The following is a 19,653-nucleotide window of genomic DNA, read 5'->3' on the forward strand; positions in this document are numbered from 1 at the left end:
CAGTTGCAAACCGTAGTCTGGCTTTTTTTACGTCGGTTTTGGAGCAGTGTCTTCTTCCTTGCTGAGCAGGCTTTCAGGTTATGTCCATATAGGACTCATTTTACTGTGGATATAGATACTTTTGTATCTGTTTCCTCCAGCATCTTCACAAGGCCCTTTGCTGTTGTTCTTGAAATTATTTACTATTTTCGCACCAAAGTAAGGTCATCTCTAGGAGACAGAACACGTCTCCTTCCTGAGTGGTATGACGGCTGTGTGGTCCCATGGTGTTTATACTTGATTGATATTGTTTGTTCAGATGAACGTGGTACCTTCAGGCATTTGGAAATTGCTCCCAAGGATGAACCAAACTTGTGGAGGTCTACAATTGTTTTCTGAGGTGATTTATTTTGACTTTCCCATGATGTCAAGCAAAGATGCACTGAATTTGAAGGCAGGCCTTGAAATACATCCACAGGTAAACCTCCAATTGACTCAAATTTTCTGGAATTTTCCAAGCTGTTTAAAGGCACAGTCAACGTAGACTTAAACTTCTGACCCACTGGAATTGTGATACAGTAAATTAAAAGTGAAATAATATGTCTGTAATTGTTGGAAAAATTACTTGTGTCATGCACAAAGTAGATGTCCTAAACGACTTGCCAAAACTATAGTTTGTTAGCAAGACCATTGTGGAGTGGTTGAAAAACGAGTTTCAATGACTCCAACCTAAGTGTATGTAAACTTCCCGACTTCAACTGTGTATATATATATATATATATATATATATATACAGTGGGGAGAACAAGTATTTGATACACTGCCGTTTTTGCAGGTTTTCCTACTTACAAAGCATGTAGAGGTCTGTAATTTTTATCATAGGTACACTTCAACTGTGAGAGACGGAATCTAAAACAAAAATCCTGAAAATCACATTGTATGATTTTTAAGTAATTAATTAGCATTTTATTGCATGACATAAGTATTTGATACATCAGAAAAGCAGAACTTAATATTTAGTACAGAAACTTTTGTTTGCAATTACAGAGATCATACATTTCCTGTAGTTTTTGACCAGGTTTGCACGCACTGCAGCAGGGATTTTGGCCCACTCCTCCATACAGACCTTCTCCAGATCCTTCACGTTTCGGGGCTGTCGCTGGGCAATACGGACTTTCAGCTCCCTCCAAAAATGTTCTATTGGGTTCAGGTCTGGAGACTGGCTAGGCCACTCCAGGACCTTGAGATGCTTCTTACGGAGCCACTCCTTAGTTACCATGGTTGTGTGTTTCAGGTCGTTGTCATGCTGGAAGACCCAGCCACGACCCATCTTCAATGCTCTTACTGAGGGAAGGAGGTTGTTGGCCAAGATCTCACGATACATGGCCCATCCATCCTCCCCTCAATACGGTGCAGTCGTCCTGTCCCCTTTGCAGAAAAGCATCCCCAAAGAATGATGTTTCCACCTCCGTGCTTCACGGTTGGGATGGTGTTCTTGGGGTTGTACTCATCCTTCTTCTTCCTCCAAACACGGCGAGTGGAGTTTAGACCAAAAAGCTCTATTTTTGTCTCATCAGACCACATGACCTTCTCCCATTCCTCCTCTGGATCATCCAGATGGTCATTGGCAAACTTCAGACGGGCCTGGACATGCGCTGGCTTGAGCAGGGGGACCTTATGTGCGCTGCAGGATTTTAATCCATGACGGCGTAGTGTGTTACTAATGGTTTTCTTTGAGACTGTGGTCCCAGCTCTCTTCAGGTCATTGACCAGGTCCTGCCATGTAGTTCTGGGCTGATCCCTCACCTTCCTCATGATCATTGATGCCCCACGAGGTGAGATCTTGCATGGAGCCCCAGACCGAGGGTGATTGACCGTCATCTTGAACTTCTTCCATTTTCTAATAATTGCGCCAACAGTTGTTGCCTTCTCACCAAGCTGCTTGCCTATTGTCCTGTAGCACATCCCAGCCTTGTGCAGGTCTACAATTTTATCCCTGATGTCCTTACACAGCTCTCTGGTCTTGGCCATTGTGGAGAGGTTGGAGTCTGTTTGATTGAGTGTGTGGACAGGGGTCTTTTATACAGGTAACAAGTTCAAACAGGTGCAGTTAATACAGGTAATGAGTGGAGAACAGGAGGGCGTCTTAAAGAAAAACTAACAGGTCTGTGAGAGCCGGAATTCTTACTGGTTGGTAGGTGATCAAATACTTATGTCATGCAATAAAATGCTAATTAATTACTTAAAAATCATACAATGTGATATTCAGGATTTTTGTTTTAGATTCCGTCTCTCACAGTTGAAGTGTACCTATGATAAAAATTACAGACCTCTACATGCTTTGTAAGTAGGAAAACCTGCAAAATCGGCAGTGTATCAAATACTTGTTCTCCCCACTGTATATATACAGTACCAGTCAAAAGTTTGGACACACCTACTCATTGCAGGGTTTCTTTATTTTCACTATTTTCTACATTGTAGAACAATAGTGAAGACATCAAAACGATGAAATAACACATATAGAATAATTTTGTAACCAAAAAAGTGATTAACAAATAAAAATATATTCTATATTTGAGATTCTTCAAAGTACCCACCCTTTAACTTGATGACAGCTTTGCACACTCTGGAATGCATTTCAATTAACAGATGTGCCTTGTTCAAAGTTAATTTGTGGAATATATTTCCTTCTTAATGCGATTGAGCGATTGAGCCAATCAGTTGTGTTGTGACAAGGTAAGGTTGGTAAACAGAAGATAGCCCTATTTGGTAAAATACCAAGTCCATATTATGGAAAGAACAGCTAAAATAAGCAAAGAGATATGACAGTCCATCATTACTTAAAAGGCATGAAGGTCAGTCAATACAAAAATGTCAAGAACTTTGAAAGTTTCTTCAAGTGCAGTTGCAAAAACCATCAAGCGCTATGATGAAACTGGCTCTCATTTGAACCGCCACAAGAAAGGAAGACCCAGAGTTACCTCTGCTGCACAGGATAAGTTCATTAGAGCTACCAGCTTTAGAAATGTAGAATTCAAGGCACAATTAACCAGCATGGCTACCACAGCATTCTGCAGCAATACGCCATCCCATCTGGTTTGCGCTTAGTGCGACTATCATTTGTTTTTCAACAGGACAATGACCCAAAACACACCTATAGCTGTGTAAGGGCTATTTGACCAAGAACGGTAGTGATGGAGTGCTGGCCTCCACAATCATCAGACCTCAACCCAACTGAGATGGTTTGTGATGAGTTGGACCGCAGAGTGAAGGAAAAGCAGCCAACAAGTGCCCATCATATGTGGGAACTCCTTCAAGACTGTTGGAAAAGCATTCTGGGTGACTACTTCATGAAGATGGTTGAGAGAATGCAAAGAGTGTGCAAAGTTGAACCCGATCTAGCATATCTGGAGAGACCTGAAAATAGCTGTGCAGCGACACTCCCTTTCCAACCTGACAGAGCGTGAGAGGATCTGCAGAGAAGAATGAAGAAACTCCCCAAATACAGATGTGCCAGGCTTGTACCATCATACCCAAGAAGACTCTAGGCTTTAATCCCTTCCAAAGGTGCTTCAATAAAGTACTGAGTAAGAGTTGAAAAACTATGAATAATTACGTAAATGTGATATTCAATTTATTTATTTATTTAATATACATTTGGAAACATTTCTAAAAACCTGTTTTTGCTTTGTCATTATGGGTTATTGTGTGTAAATTGATGAAGAAAAATAAGGCTGTAACGTAACAAAATGTGGAAAAAGTCAAGAGGCCTGAATACTTTCTGAATGCGCTGTATATATATTATACCTATTTAACCCCTTTTTTGGGCAGCAAAACGGAGAACACCATCGTCTTCGTGAGAATCTCCCCTTTCCATAGTGGTGTCATGGTAGTTTGTAGCCCAAACGGTTTGGACGCTACAGACTGAAGTTGGCACATCAGCAGTACTAACTTTGGAACCTACAGTCATTTTTGTGAGAAGACTGGTGGAGCTCGGCCATCTACAAATATCTGTAGCTTAAACTGACGGATTTTGATGGGGATTTTTTTATTATGTTACTTAGATTGACGTAACCAGACGTGTTTTGACTTCATGCAAACCCAAACAACGTATCTAGCCCAGCCTACCACCCAAACAACACTACACTGTTGTTGTTATTGCACATTTCCCACCTGGTGATAGTGTCTATCTCTGACACCAATAGGCTCGTTCACACCATCTGCCAGTGAGGTGCACAGAGACACCCGAGTGCCAAGGGAACACTTTAAATGTGCCACTGCCATAATGCCTCTGTCCCCCTGTGCACTTCTACGTGTCATGAGTGAGTCTCTAGTTGAGGACACACTGTAGTAGGGGGCAAATGATGTGAGGACAAAGCAGGGATGCTGTTTGACATGAGTTGTGTGGACATCACCTGAGGATGTCTTCTCACACATAATACAGCCATGAGTTCCCACTTCCCACCAAGAACAGAGGATTGGATACCATTTCAATTCAAGTCAATTGAGACTAATTCAATTGAATCACTGTTATAAATCAGATATATCGCCTATGAAAAACTGAACTTGAAAAGAAGTTGACAACATCGCACAGCCAGCTGGCAAAGAGATGGGCCAACGAAAGGAAAGATGTGAGCCTTACTTTACAAACATAATTGTTTCTAGGTCTAAATCAAAACGCTGTTAAGATTTTTTAAGTCTAGCATTAAATAACAATGACAGAAATTCACTGCATTGCTCAGCTACTTTGTAAAGTCACTGATAAACCGAGTAGTTTCAGTTTGATGGTAATTTCACCGCAGACAGTCTTTGAGGAGGGGATTCAATTCTGTCCTGACACATTTCTCTTAGAACAGCCTACTTGCACAAAACTTCACAACAAAGTCTGTGATTTCAGGGGTTGTTTCATGCTTCTGACGGTTTGATCGTCACTGTGTTTTCACATGCAATGGGGGAAAGAAAGAGTTTGTCTTTCTCAAGGTTCTTTCAGATACTCCCCCGTCTCCCATCCCCCTGCACAATTAATTTTATCTTTGGGGGTATTATCAAGAGGGAGCCTGGCAAAGCAGCATGACAGAAAATGGTAAAGAACCCGAGGCCTGGGGTGGGAATTAATCTGTTTGACAAGATCTCTCACAAACGATTTGCCTGGCTTTCGTTCAGTTGGATGTCGTCGCCACAACCCAGCGTATCTATGGGGCTGTGGATAAGCATGTTTCAACCATAATGCTGACAGAATCACATCACGTTGGAATAAACAACGACAGAGCAGCACTGAGACTGAGATGGGGTTGGGAATGAATCCTAAACATTCATGTTTGAAAGTAAGAAAAATACATGAGCAGACTATTTAGCAGTGTGCCAAGGTTAAACGCTTTAACCTTGAGGCTTAGTATTTAGCAAGACCATGCCAACATCTTGAAGTGAGACAGCAGAGCACCGATCAATCTTTTTGGAATCATGAAGGCACATTTTCCTAATTTCCAAGCCAACATAAGAGAATATGTATTAATATGGTGAAATGAATCAAAGCATTTCTTGTAGAAAAAAAGAACCCACAGAACATATTGGCCCTGTTCGTTTATACCGGCTCTTTCAGTACTTTCCAAACTATTGATATCATCCCAGACGTTTGACGCATAATCCGGGATGCGGAAAATTAATCAAAGTAATGATTGAATAATTATCTCAAGTGCAATTAATTAAACATGCCAATGAACTCATCTTGAACAGCTGTCCTAGCTTCCCCATTTAATCACTTGTGAGAATTACCAAACACATGGAGGACGCGGAGTGCATGCAATAATCTCCGCAAAGTGCATTGTTTACAACCAGTAATTAATACCATACTGTGTATTAGTGAGCAAAGTGACTGCTACACAGTCCTATAATTGTCCTAGAGAGAGTTTGTTTTTTGCCGGTTGCCTCCGAGACTCCTCCTTAGATAGCAGGCAGTTTATTTCAGCACTTCTTTTTTGGTTTACTCAATGTTGTCAACATACTGTATAGGCAGCGCTGCATCCCACAAAAGATTCAAGGGATTACTATGTTTGGCGTATACTTTTGTGATAACTGCCTTGCATTAGCGTACGAGTACAGTAGTATGAACAGTAAACTGTCAAACCCTGTGCTAAAAAAACTAGCTGCATCTCCGGGACACCCAATTCCCTGACCACATCCCCTCTACACTAGATTGTCCACATATACAGCATCATTTGTTTTACAGTATGTCACTGCCCTGAAACCTGAAATCATTTCCAAAGTTTTTTTCTTGAAGGAAGGGACTAGCTAAGTCCTACAGTCAAACCCACATTCAGCCTATTTAAAAGGTTGCCGTGACCATGCCAACCGAGTCTGCCGGGTTTTTGCTATGAGGTAATTTTGGGCATCACATACCCCGCTTTCATGGTCCGCCAAAGCCTGACAGTCACAGAAGACTGAGGGAAATGGAGTCTGTGGTTCTGACATATGGAGGATCTATCTGGAGCAGACTAGTGTCTGGTGGATGAATTAGGATTGACAGCTAATACAGTGATGTAACACGTGTGTGAATCGTCACAAGTGGACTCTCTTGGGAACTACTTTGCAGCGGGGATTATGGAGGAGTATGTAGCTATGGCGACGATAACTTACAGGTCATCACTGATCGCAATGATACGTCTATGGGCTTTTCTTACAATTCGTAATATGCACCGGTGTCCAACAATGGCGACATTATAATCTTGATAATTACATCCACTTATTTGAGTTTACATAAAAATGGCACCATTGTGATTAGAATATTAAATAATTGTGGGCTGCTGAATCCAAATTGTAATTAGCATATTCATTTAAATTCCAATATCTCACACAGTACATTGCATTGGGAATGATAACAATAGGGCACAATGGAGATATTACAGTAATTAAAATAAGCTTAGTGTGAACTATGTGACTGCTCTGTCAAGAGTGTCTAACTACATGATAAAACGCAGAATTAAGTGTGTCAACTGATATGAGTGGCATGCACAATACTAGTCAGGGACAAAAAATATTGGCATTTTCTATATTTGAATGATTTGTTGGTTGGCCATGCATACTTGATGTAGTACACCCATTAATTTGACATGAAGGTGAAACGCTTCCTGTTTTGTCTGGAACCTTAATATTTTCGTTCCTATGAAGTTACTCTCCTCCAGGTCAAATAAGACTGATAGAAACTAAAATAAATATTCCAGAGACACTGAACGATGCCTCTCAAGCAGTGTTAATGGTATTTAGCCTTATCTGGGATTGGTTTGTTTATACCCCGCTTGAAAAACACCAAACACTTTTTGTCTCCTTTTGAGAGCATCTCAATTAACTCTTCCGACAAGAAAGTGATGAATTAAGACTCTGCTATTCAATCAACACATGCCCACAGCATGGGCATTAGGCTTCTCATGGGCCATGCTAATGTTGCTAGCTTTGAAAGCAAACAGCCCGTTGTTGTCCTCGGACTGTATTGCAGATTGAATTATGATGGTGTGTACAATCAATTACTTCAAATGACGTCGTAGAGGTATTCCAATGTGATGCTTTGATGGGAAGGAGAATCCACAACGTGAAAATTAAAAACCATCTCAAAGGCTGTGTCACTACAAAAGAAACCTTTGAAACCATTGTTGTCAACAACAAAAAATATGACTCGGCCTGCTGTAGTCACCCTGGTGGACTCACTCAATACCTTTGAGCGAAATGGAATATTGATTGGCCCAAAAATAAATTCAAAGCCTCAATAAATATCCCTTCTTGTTGTGAGGGAAATATATACTGGCTTTGATCGTTTTATTGTTAACCCTGATGGGTGGCTCTTAAAAAATCGATTTCCCTACCAAGTTATTGCTCTTTTTTCTGTGTTTAGCTAAATAAGCTGTTAGACCGGCAGATACTCTGGCCAGCTAAAAGGTTGTTGTTGACTCTGCTTCAGAACAAGGATGGCAATAAATTGACATTGTGAAGTTCTTTGGCTGTGAGGTCGTGCAAGGCTTTTAAAGGATTTCTAGGCGCATCGATAGCAATTATATTTAAATGACCCAGATATGACAATTTTTTAAATATCAGTTGGCGTGACTGTTCAAATGCACCCATTAGCTGTTTTGATGGTATTTTGACCTTAAATTATTTATTTATTACAGCATATATAGACATACGACTATCTGAAAATTGCCTTGCTATGTGATAGTGATTCGTGGCCATTTTTAGGGTCATCATTTTTAGGGTCATATTTAAGTGGTTTGTATGAAAGTTGGATGTGGATGGACTAGGAGCGTTCTGTTTGTGTACATAGAATACATTTTTATTGGTTTGTATGACGGTTGGATAAGGATGAACTAGGGGCCTTCTGTTACTGTACATGTTCTAGCATGGGAACATTAATCTCGCGTGTTATTTAATAGATTGACTGAAACAACTCTCTAACATGGCATTATAATGTCCCCAATACCCACTGAGTTGTTTGTATGGATATGGCTGAACTAACAACAATGCATTGCACACACGTCTAGATGGGAGAGGCTTTACAGACACGCCTGGTGCCCAAATTGATGACGTACAGTGCATTCGGAAAGTATTCAGACCCCTTAACTTTTTCCACATTTTGTTACGTTACAGCCTTATTCTAAAATTGATGAAATATTTTTTTTTTTTTAACATTTATGCCAATTTATTAAAAATAAAAACAGAAATACCTTATTTACATAAGTATTCAGACCCTTTGCTATGAGATTCTAAATTGAGCTCAGGTGCATCCCGGAGTCACCTCTTCACTGTTGATGTTGAGACTGGTGTTTTGCAGGTACTATTTAATGAAGCTGCCAGTTGAGGACTTGCGAGGCATCTGTTTCTCAAAGTAGACACTCTAATGTACTTGTCCTCTTGCTCTGTTGTGCACCGGGGCCTCCCACTCCTTTCTATTCTGGTTAGAGCCTGTTTGCGCTGTTCTGTGAAGGGAGTAGTGTCACGTCTGCTCCCGTTCTTCCCCCCCTGGTGCTTGAGGGAGCCGGGCTGCCCTGCATCACGCACTCCTATCATCTATTACGCATACCTGCCTTCCCTCGTCACGCGCATCAGTGATATTGGACTCACCTGGACTCACTCATCACCTGTTATTACCTCCCCTATATTTGTCAGTTCCCCAGCTCTGTTCCCCGCTTCGGCATTGATTGTTTTTTGTTTTTGTTTTCTTGTATGCTGACGCTGTTCCTGTCTCGTTCCATGTCCGTTTCTAATTAAATGTTTGACTACCCGTACCTGCTTCGTCTCTCCAGTGTCAACTCATGTGACAAGTAGTACACAGAGTTGTACGAGATATTCAGTTTCATGGCAATTTCTGCATGGAATAGCCTTCATTTCTCAGAACAAGAATATACTGATGAGTTTCAGAAGAAAGTTATTTATTTCTGGCCATTTTGAGCCTGTAATCGAACCCACAAATGCTGACGCTCCAGATACTCAACTAGTCTAAAGAAGGACAGTTTTATTGCTTCTTTAATCAGAACCACAGTTTTCAGCTGTGCTAACATAATTGCAAAATGGTTTTCTAATGATCAATTAGCCTTTTAAAATTATAAACTTGGATTAGCTACCACAATGTGTCATTGGAACACAGGAGTGATGGTTGCTGATAATGGGCCTCTGTACACCTATGTAGATATTCCATAAAAAAACTGCCATTTCCAGCTACAATAGTCAATTACGTTTCCAGCTACATACAACAATAACAATGTCTACACTGTATTTCTGATCGATTTGATGTTATTTTAATGGACAAAAAATGTGCTTTTCTTTAAAAAACAAGGACATTTCTCAGTGACCCCAAACTTTTGAACGGTAGTGTGTATATATATATATATATTTTATACATTTGCAACAATTTCGAAAAACCTGTTTTTGCTTTGTCATTATGGGGTATTGTGTGTAAATTGATGAGGTAAAAAAAAAAAGAATCAATTTTAGAATAAGGCTGTAACGTAACATGGGGAAAAAGTCAAGGGGTCTGAATACTTTCCGAATGCACTGTATGCCGCGCAGCCAGAGTCGAATGGAGACGAACGGAGACGAACTGATTCAGTTCAGTCAGTCAGTCAGTTAGTCAGTCGTCCTTATGAGCCCTTCAGCCCTTCTAAACTTCAGCGAGGATTAGAAACTTGTCTGCTGAAGTTGGGACTTGTTCAGAATCATTCCGTTTTTATCTGAGAATTTACATTTTTTACAAAAATGTAGACGTTAATCCTGTAGTTTTACATTTTTTGGGGGTGAAAATCACTACAATAAATGTGCTTTAGCTGTCACCCTGGCCTGATATTGGCTACACTATCTAGCTACTTCCCTCTCCTTACCATGGCAAGCGGGAGCAAAGGACACTGTGCCCTGTGTTGTTGTGTTGCAGGGTTGCAGCACAATCTATCCCCATTGAGCAGTGTAGACTGTATCACGTGACATCCAGATGGTTACTAGGACCAAAAAACAATATTATAAGTTATTTCTCATGTAGGCTGTTATCCTACTCAAAATAAAATAAAGTTGAACGGAACAAATTGGCCACTTTAGCTCCATGTGATACATCTACCCGGTGGGAAGCACGAACCTCTTCGCCCAAACATATTGCTTCACTCTGGGACACTGGGACACCGGGGCTGAGGACAACAAGCACCTCGATACAACAGTGATGCGCTTGTCATTCGCAACGGCTTGTCGTTAGCTAATTGGAATGTCACGGTGCCACCCAGATGGTGACCAATACTATAAGTTGTTTCTCCCTCGCCCATCAAAATAAACATTACTTTCTTGTTTAACTAGCGCCATGCTGCTGTTGTTGCCAGCTAGCCAGCATAAACTAGCTTGCTGGGAAGGGCTAATCAAGACGACTGAACTGACTGAACCGAATCCATTCATCTCCACTTGACTCAGCTACACGACATACGTCCTCGATTTGGGCACCAGGCGTATAGCCTCTCCTCTGTACATCCAGGCTGTATCACATCCGGCTGTGATTGGGAGTCCCATAGGGTGGCGCACAATTGGCCCAGTGTCGTCCAGGTTTGGCCGGGGTAGGCCGTCATTGTAAATAAGAATTTGTTCTTAACTGACTTGCCAAGTTAAATAAAGGTTGTTTTAAATTTACTGAAACAACTATGTAACATGGGATTATAATCCCCTCAATACCCAACTAGTATGCTTTTGGTCGTCACTATATAATGGAGTTCAAGGTGAGCAGATTATTTGGTGGCAGTTTAAGTCATTCTCTAAACTAACAGTGTTTCATCTCCCTCTTGTAAGCATGTCATCTGTTGTGCAACCATTTTCTTCACTCCCCTGTCCATCTCTGTCACCCTCTCGCTCTTTTCTCTCTTCCTTCCTTCCTTCCTTTCCCTCCCTCCCTCCCTCTGTCAGTGTACAAGTCACACCCGAGCCATCCATCCAAACCCCTAGACCATGAAATTAGCTTAAGACATAAAGCGGTGAATGACACAGGTGTGGATACAAATGAGAACATCCAATGGAAGAAGTGCAGATCCGAGATGTGCGACACTATAGTGGTTAAGACATTTACAATTACATGTCACAGCTTACTTATTCTTTTATTTTGGGCCTAGTCTTTTGGGGGCTGATGTGTAATGTGTATTCCAGAAGCTAATGCTAGCTTGGTATTAGCACACGCCGCAGAGCTCAAGGTAATTCTTGTGAGAAACTCATATTCCCAACGAAAACTTTTAAAGTTGTTTAAGCTTGTCCGCAATTCTTCTATGCGCGGTATAAATTCTGACGCTTCTCGTCCTCTATCCCTTTTTAACGTGTTCAGATATTCAAATATTCTATTCACCTCCTTCTTTAATAATTGCCTCCCGTGTACAACTAAGATTTGGAATACGACAAGCCCCGGGGGAATCATGGCGGCTATTGTTTGCGACAAAGCATGTTAATGTACCTGCGGAGCGTTTTGAATGACACCGATGTAAACAAGTCCTGTGATAGTAGGGATGATGAAAACATCTATTGTGTGTTCTGACTGTGTGGTTCTGGGATGCATGACATGGACTGGGCTTGATTGTCGGCACGATAAGCAATTTAATAATGTGGGAGTTGTTGAGAGAGAGCGATAGAGTCAGAGCCCTGTTAATATCCACAGTCAGTTGGTTTTGTCACAAAGGGGACGCGAGTGAATGTGCCAAATGAAAGGCAGACATTTCATGAGATGAGAGAGTGACATTTATACAGCAGGCCTTTTATGAGATATTCTAATTTAACGTAGATTCAGTGACATACAGTAGATGCTTTGCCCCTTTGGCCAAAGTCGTGCAATAAGCCAGGGGCGACAAATCAAGGGGATGTGAGAAAATACTGGTACCATAAGTGTATTTCATTGTTCTATGCCCATTACTTTAAAACTGTGCAGGTAGGAGTACAGATTAAGCAAAAATGTTGTTGTTTTTGTTGAAATCAATGAAAATGGTCAGCATTAAATGGAAATGTATAGATTGTAACGTAAACTCACCCCATTCCGTACAAATGTGCGTAACCGCGACATTCAAACGAGGTTACAAAGAAAACTAATGGGACTGTATCGACTGTGTTGACGTCAAAATCGGGGGTGTGAACTAGGTTTCTATTCAAGCGTTGATCGACATGGTAATGGCTCTATAGTATTGGAGAAAAGTTGAAAAAACTGACCCTCCGTTACATCTTGACGTGTCATGTCGTAACGTACAGCACGCATAAAGCAACTATTTCTGTCTTACAATCTCTCTCCACCAGGTGTAGCACTTCTCTCATCGTTTAAAAACAAGAAATGGACAGTGACGGGGGTAAGGGGGATACCTAGTTATTTTTTTCGTCATCATTGCATGCAATCATCATTCTCAAAGCCGCTGTTTACTAAAGATCACTTTAGCACCGCCCTAAAAACCCGATTCATATTTGACACAAACCTTCAAATAGGTATGTAATGACACATTATATAAACTCTTTATAGTTTTTTATTTACATTTTAGAGGCGATAAGCTGATAAGTTGGACAGATCGAGTGACAAAAGCAATTTTGCCACACGACATCTGTCCTTCTCACTATAATGCATTAGTTCCGCTTCCCCACCCGCCATTTTTAAAAAGAGGAGCTCATTGCCTTCTTGAATTATACAGAAACGGGCAGCGTGAAGGTCTCGGCATGAATTCTGTTGGAAAGGGGAGAAATTGTGCTTTACAATGGTATTGAAATTACAGTTGATCTGGAAGTATTACGTTTTTGGGGCGCTAAAATAAGGTCAATTGTACGGACCAAGGCGATGTACGAGTTTACGTGAGTTTACGTTAGGCCTACTGTGTTGTTTTGACTAGTTGGAAAAACTCCACCTCTAGAGAGAGAAGGGATACATCACAGCTCAAAAATGCTACAATGTTATTGACTATTGGCATTTGTCATCATAGGCATTGACTCCATTCTTTCCGTTACATCCTTCTCCATGATGGGCAAAGGTTTGCTGTCATCTATTTTCCTTCAAAAACCCTTTGAGTTCCATTATAGCCGTATTCAAAATGTGTCGTCCAATTACCCAATCTCGACAAAAGGGAACCGCATGTTAAAAGGGGAAAGTAAAAGAGGTACATGCAAAGTGTGAAGGTATCTCTTTTGATTGATGGGACCTTTTTTGGTGTGTGAAGGGGAGAGTCGAGAGTGTGTCCACCGATTAATGATCCTTGGCGTTTTTGAATGATTACTAGCGGATTTGTCTCGACACTGAGAAGTGAGTGTGGAATTGAAAAGCTAATCAATTGCTCCTTTGCTTGGGCAAATGATGGACTAATGATTACCTGCTATAATGTGATGCTGCCATCATCTACATATGGATTCGCCTGCTGTGGAGACTTTGTAGAATTAATATGAAAACATTGTGAAGAAGCAATACCCCACCACTAAAGCAAAAAACGCTTGGCATAAACCAATGAATCCCTTTTTACTGGCTTGTTCATGTGACACCAATATGTAATAAAGGTGTTATGCATGACTTTTCAACAAATGTATAATATTTGGAAATACAAAGATCCCAAATCACCAATACATGCATGAATGCAATAGCAAACATACCAGCACTCTCTAGTGCAAACAAGACTATTGGCCTTCACAATTCAGTGTAGAGTATTCATTGAACTAGCAGTATGTATGAGTACCTATGAAACGTGTTGGCCATAACATAAATCTGCTCAATTAGTCTGTCCGGGGTGAGTTGGATGCAAATAACTGGTAAAATGTCCATCCCGCCTAACCAATTATATTTGGGCGACATTGGCTGTTTGAGTTACAGTGGAATGATGGGTTACTAGGCGACAGTGACTTAATAACTATCTACCCTGTTTGAGTTACAATGGAATAATGGGTTACTGGAGAACCGTCTTCAGATATAAAGCTGACAGTTGTATAGTGTTGTACAGTACAGTATAGAAGTACAATGTAAATGTGGATCCTAATGAGGTTATTCTGTCAATACGATGCTGAATTATGAATAACAATCTGGCCACACCACTGTGGTGAATTGATTGCTTTTATTTAGTATCCCCTGCAAAATATTATATTGTACATCCTGTAAAAGGTTTTTTATTTCTCTCTCGGACAAAACATGTCGAAGTCCATCACATGCTTGCTTGCACATATGCACACACACACACACACACACACACACACACACACACACACACACACACACACACACACACACACACACACACACACACACACACACACACACGCACACACGCACACTTATTCAAACACAAGCACTTGAGGGATGCCCAGGGTCAAGAGGTGTTCAAGGCGTGCTTGGCAAAAATCATGACACCAGCAAATATGTCATGACGTTCTCTTTATTTACATGCAAGTTGCTGTCTCAGCCTGTTCCATATTGTGGTAATTTCCCATTTGAATGTCATAACGGTTATTGCAGTCGTTGAAGCGAACATTAACCAGCCTTCTCTCTTTTTGCCCTTTTTTAAAAACAATCTATCTTCTCTCTCATATGAACCTTTTGTCACTATCTTTCAACGCTTGTCTGCTTGTCTGTCTGCTTGTCTGTCTGTCTGTCTGTTTATTTTTCTCTACATATCTCCCTGTTCTCCCTCTCCACTATGAACTCATCCTCGCACTGTTTCTCCACTGACATAACTATCTCTGCCAACATTTCTATATCTCTCCAACTCTTAGAAACATCCGCTCTCTTCAAACTCAGTATATTTCCTTTGCTCCCTCGCTCTGTCCATCAACCTCTCTTCCCCTTTTTCTGCTTGACATTAATGGTGAAATGGGGAGAGCTACTTGTTGTTCTCTCCATCTTTTCTTAACCGTAGGGAAAAACGCTGGCAAAGTTCCCTCTGAATAGCTCTGTAAAATGGGTGCTTTGACATTTCCTCCCCGAGATGGGCCGGCACATTATATCACAAATAATTGGAGTCTATTACAGATATGACATGCTGATGGCAGGGTGGATTCAACCCCTCACATCTGCCTCTGCCAAGCTTGTACACAAAGCTTGCATTTTGTTACAGGCACGGCTCTACACTATACTCAGAGAGAGGCCTCCTTTCTCTGCTCTCTCTGCCTTACTCTCGTTCTGTAATCAACAGTGATTCATCTCTGACACGTCTTCTTAGGATGGTACAGAATTCAACAGGGGCCACTTTGAAGCCAAGTTGTTTTTTTTGTGGGAATGACATAGCCAAGCTAAGAAAGACGGATACAGAAAATAAGCTGTTTCTCAGAATTGGGGCCTATGACGTTAGTTGAGGCGATGTTGGTTGAGTAGGCCTATGTCATCATGAACAATGGGTCACATCCAGACAACCTCAATAAGACCCTACACCCTAGATTAGACTCTACTGTACATCTGAAAGGACTAGAAAGGTATAAACAAATTCCACCTCTGATTAGCCTATCAAAGGGCAAGGGAGAGTTAATGCTATATTATTTCCAGTGTGATCTGTACATGTGCATATAGGGCGTAGAGGTTAGGGATTGTTTTTGGACCAGGTAATTGTTTCCTAAATAAAAAGACTTCAGCTATCAGGGACCTCTGAGTATGTCAGTTTGTTATCATCAGTTGACAATCTGACCGTGTGAGTTCAAACAAATGTGACAAGATGAGTCCTTCTTTAAGCATGCTACAAACATGGGAATTGTTTGCATCGTCCCTCTCTTAAACTGATCCAAGACCAGTCTCATGAAATGTTTACTTCCATCAACTAGTGTAGTTTGTACAAAAATGGTGGCTAACTTACAGCATCACTTACAGCACACAACATTCTAGTAGGAACTACATCATCCAAAAGGCCAATAAAGGGAAACAGATCAATATGTTGCAAAGAACCATCAGATAATCTATTCGTCTTTCTACGGTACAGTTCACTCAACTTTTGAACTAAACTTTAATATAAACTTTTCTACACATATAAGTTCATTTGTCCCAATACTTTTGGTCTCCTAAAATGGGAGGACTATGTACAAAAAGTGCTGTAATTTCTAAACAAAATACCATCAACTTAAAACTGATCGTCTGCACTTCATTTCGAATCCAATGTGCTGGAGTACAGAGCCAAAACAACAAAAAATTTGTCACTGTCCCAATGTTTTTAGAGCTAGATGTATATACAGTACATATCACCATCACTAAAGGAGACTGAAATAGTGGAGAATGTTAAAGTAAGGTATTATGGTTTGTAGAAACAGCTGCAGTTTTGGTATCAATTACTGCTACAGTGATGGAAGCACATCCAGTCACAGAGGTAGGTTTACATCAGTCATAATACTCAGTGTGTGTATTATGAGTACTCTGTCACTCGATTCTATCTATCAGCAATGTTTGGTATTATAAAGTACATCTTTATAATAGTGTAAATGCTAGTCACACGAGCCTCCGCAATGTTGAGTCATTCGGGATTTTTTTTTCGATACACACCAGTAATTCAAAGTGATTATCGTTAATATCATTCATATTGGAAGACATTTCAGTGCAGCCTGCTGAAATATTCTCATATCCGGCGGGGCTGGCGCAGCCACTTTCACAGCGACGACAGCAATATTGCGTGTGCTTTGAGTTTATGCAAAGCGCACCATCTCCCTTCGACAGTGCTCAGTCAGAGAGACCATGGCAAATATCATTAAATGCTCTGCTAACATTTTTCTCTCTCTCTCTTTCTTACCCTTCCCCTTTTTTTGCTGGCTATCACTCTGCGGCAGTGCACAGGGGAGAGAGTACATTGATCAGCCAAAGTGAGCGACCATTTCGCTGGGTGAGTCTCCGAGGTGACTCCGCCTCTGAATGGGAATTGCTCATTTCACCTGGGTGCCTTGCTTAGTGGGGCTAACGGGGAGTCACACCAGGAGGGAGTAGAAGCCGGGGCCAGGGCCCCCGGTCAGGGCTTGGCAGGTGGGAGATAAGAGCTTGGGGGCCACTCCTCGACCCGATAGTGCTACTAAAGCTCCCCCTCTCTCTCCATTGCTTTCTTACTGGCTTGCGCCATGCTCTCTCCCTCCTTCTCACTCTATCTCAGTTGCTCACGAGCACACACTGCTACATTCTCTCTCATTCTCCCTCGTACTGTCTCGGCTTCCCTACACATATGTGAGAGACTAATAATACATTTGGCGTTCTAGTGAGTCAGCCTTCCGTTCGCAGGCTAAAATAAAAGTAAAACATGGGGCCTTTATTGAGTTTGAAATCACTAACAGTGGACATCCCAGTACAAATATTCAGCACAACACTAGTTGCCCTGCTAATGTACCATGTGTCCACAATACGCACTAACATGACATCCAAAGCAGATGTTTAGACAGCAATTTATAAAGGCAATTAAAACATTTAGCAATTTTAGACGACCAGCTATTTTTACGTAGCTCTGTTACACAAAGTTATAGTGTTGTAATGTTTTTCAAATCAAATTTAATTTGTCACATGCGCCGAATACTATAGATATAGACATTACCGTGAAAAGCTTACTTACAAGCCCTTAACCAACAATGCAGTTCAAAAAATAGAGTTAAGAAAATATTTACTAAATAAACTAAAGTAAAAAATGTAAATGTGGTTAATTGTTCAGCAGTCTTATGGCTTGGGATAGAAGCTGTTAAGGAGCCTTTTGGTCCTAGACTTGGCACTCCGGTACATAGCAATTCATATATTGTTATTTTCAACAAGGATTTAGTAAACCATTAACAAAGCTTTGGAACAATCTTAACAATAAATTGCAACATAATGAACCAACTTCGCTGCCAGTGTTAATTCAACATGTCCTAAACATGTGTGGCCTTAACTTGCATCCCTGCTGCACACCTAATTCTTCACAAGTCCACCACGCAATCCAGCCGGTCACTTAATTTCCCTACTTCATTCTCCATGTGTTGCAAATACATCCTCCTCACCAGCTGCATCCTTATCCAGTCTATCTCTCCTAGTCTGCCTCCTCTGTGACAGTCTCATCACGATCTATCAATCAGGCTTCTGAAGCCAGGCACACAGCACAAGGCCAGTCTGGCCTCATCAGAGCCAGTCAGTCTCCCTCTCTCTAAAAGGTTTGGCTTACCAGATCCAGCCTTTTCTCTCCACTAACCAAGGGAGAGATGGTAGAACAATGACCTGAGCCGAGCCATCTGATTTGTGGTTGATTCCGTTTCTATGTAAGAGATTGATTTAAAATTGCTTTCAGTATGGACTATTTTACGCTTGTTTTCAATTCAGACACAGAACATTATCTGAAATGACTGCTTTTGAAATGGAATTAATCCCAATTCAGGGGCTAATTGAAATGGTAATTAACAACTTGTGTTGTTATACCCATTGTGGCAAATCTATTGTCCACACTGGTTGATTGTGTGGGACCAGTGTCAGCCTTGTTAACCCATCCAGGCAGTTCTGGCACTCAACGCATGGACATAATGGCTCCAAATTGGCAATCACATTTCAACACACCACATCCATCTCAAAATCGTACCTCCTCTCAAGCCTCATCCTGTGGTTGTCGTCTCAGGAAAGAGAACTGGAACGACAAGAGAGAGAAAAAAACAACAAATATTAATGATATAACCGCAACATACATCTTGTCACAGAATATTATTAAAGCATATCATCATATTTCAAAGTTGATTTGTTTATAGAATTAACCATTATGTAACAACAAAACAACATTTTATCACTGGTACCATTTGGGTGCCAAACTCTCGCTTGGCGGGTAACAAACAAATTTCATGCACAATCCTAAAAATGACTTAGCAGAAATATTGATTGGCTTTGTGGCCTATAATGAAAACATACAGTATGTAATTACGTTCTCCTTAAAGCAGCACAACAAATTACACTTGTGGGGTTGATTATTTACTGTGCTGGGAAGATTTGCTCAGGCTATTTCCTGCTAAATGATACGGTGCCCATACAAGCCTGTGGACTGATATTCTTGTAAATATTAGCTGCTTATTGAACCAAACGGGAGAAATGTGCTTTAGGTTGTTCCGACAAAATTATGCAGTGATAAAAATGAAATAAAAATTGCCAAATTGGATGCACCCTAATTTCAGTCGTCATGCTTCAAGGTCCCTGATTTGGCCCTGTTTTTCATCAATGTTCATTAAGAAATACTAGTGGTCATGACTGAAGGCAAACATGAGTTGTCTTGGGGGTGT

The 19,653-nt window shown here is 40.9% G+C and overlaps 1 protein-coding gene across 37 annotated transcripts in view; it reads right to left on the reverse strand.

The window, feature by feature from the left end:
* The window catches only part of LOC139561502 (receptor-type tyrosine-protein phosphatase delta-like), a 600,941-nt gene that overhangs the window by 328,811 nt on the left and 252,477 nt on the right, over positions 1–19,653 (reverse strand). For all 37 annotated transcript variants that reach the window (XM_071378643.1, XM_071378677.1, XM_071378668.1 and 34 more), the window contains exon 7: positions 18,969–19,013. The gene's annotated coding sequence lies outside the window, so the exon portion shown is untranslated. The remainder of the gene's footprint in view (positions 1–18,968; positions 19,014–19,653) is intronic.

Source organism: Salvelinus alpinus, chromosome 31 (genome assembly GCF_045679555.1).
Source record: "Salvelinus alpinus chromosome 31, SLU_Salpinus.1, whole genome shotgun sequence".
NCBI classification, from domain to species: Eukaryota; Metazoa; Chordata; class Actinopteri; order Salmoniformes; family Salmonidae; genus Salvelinus; species Salvelinus alpinus.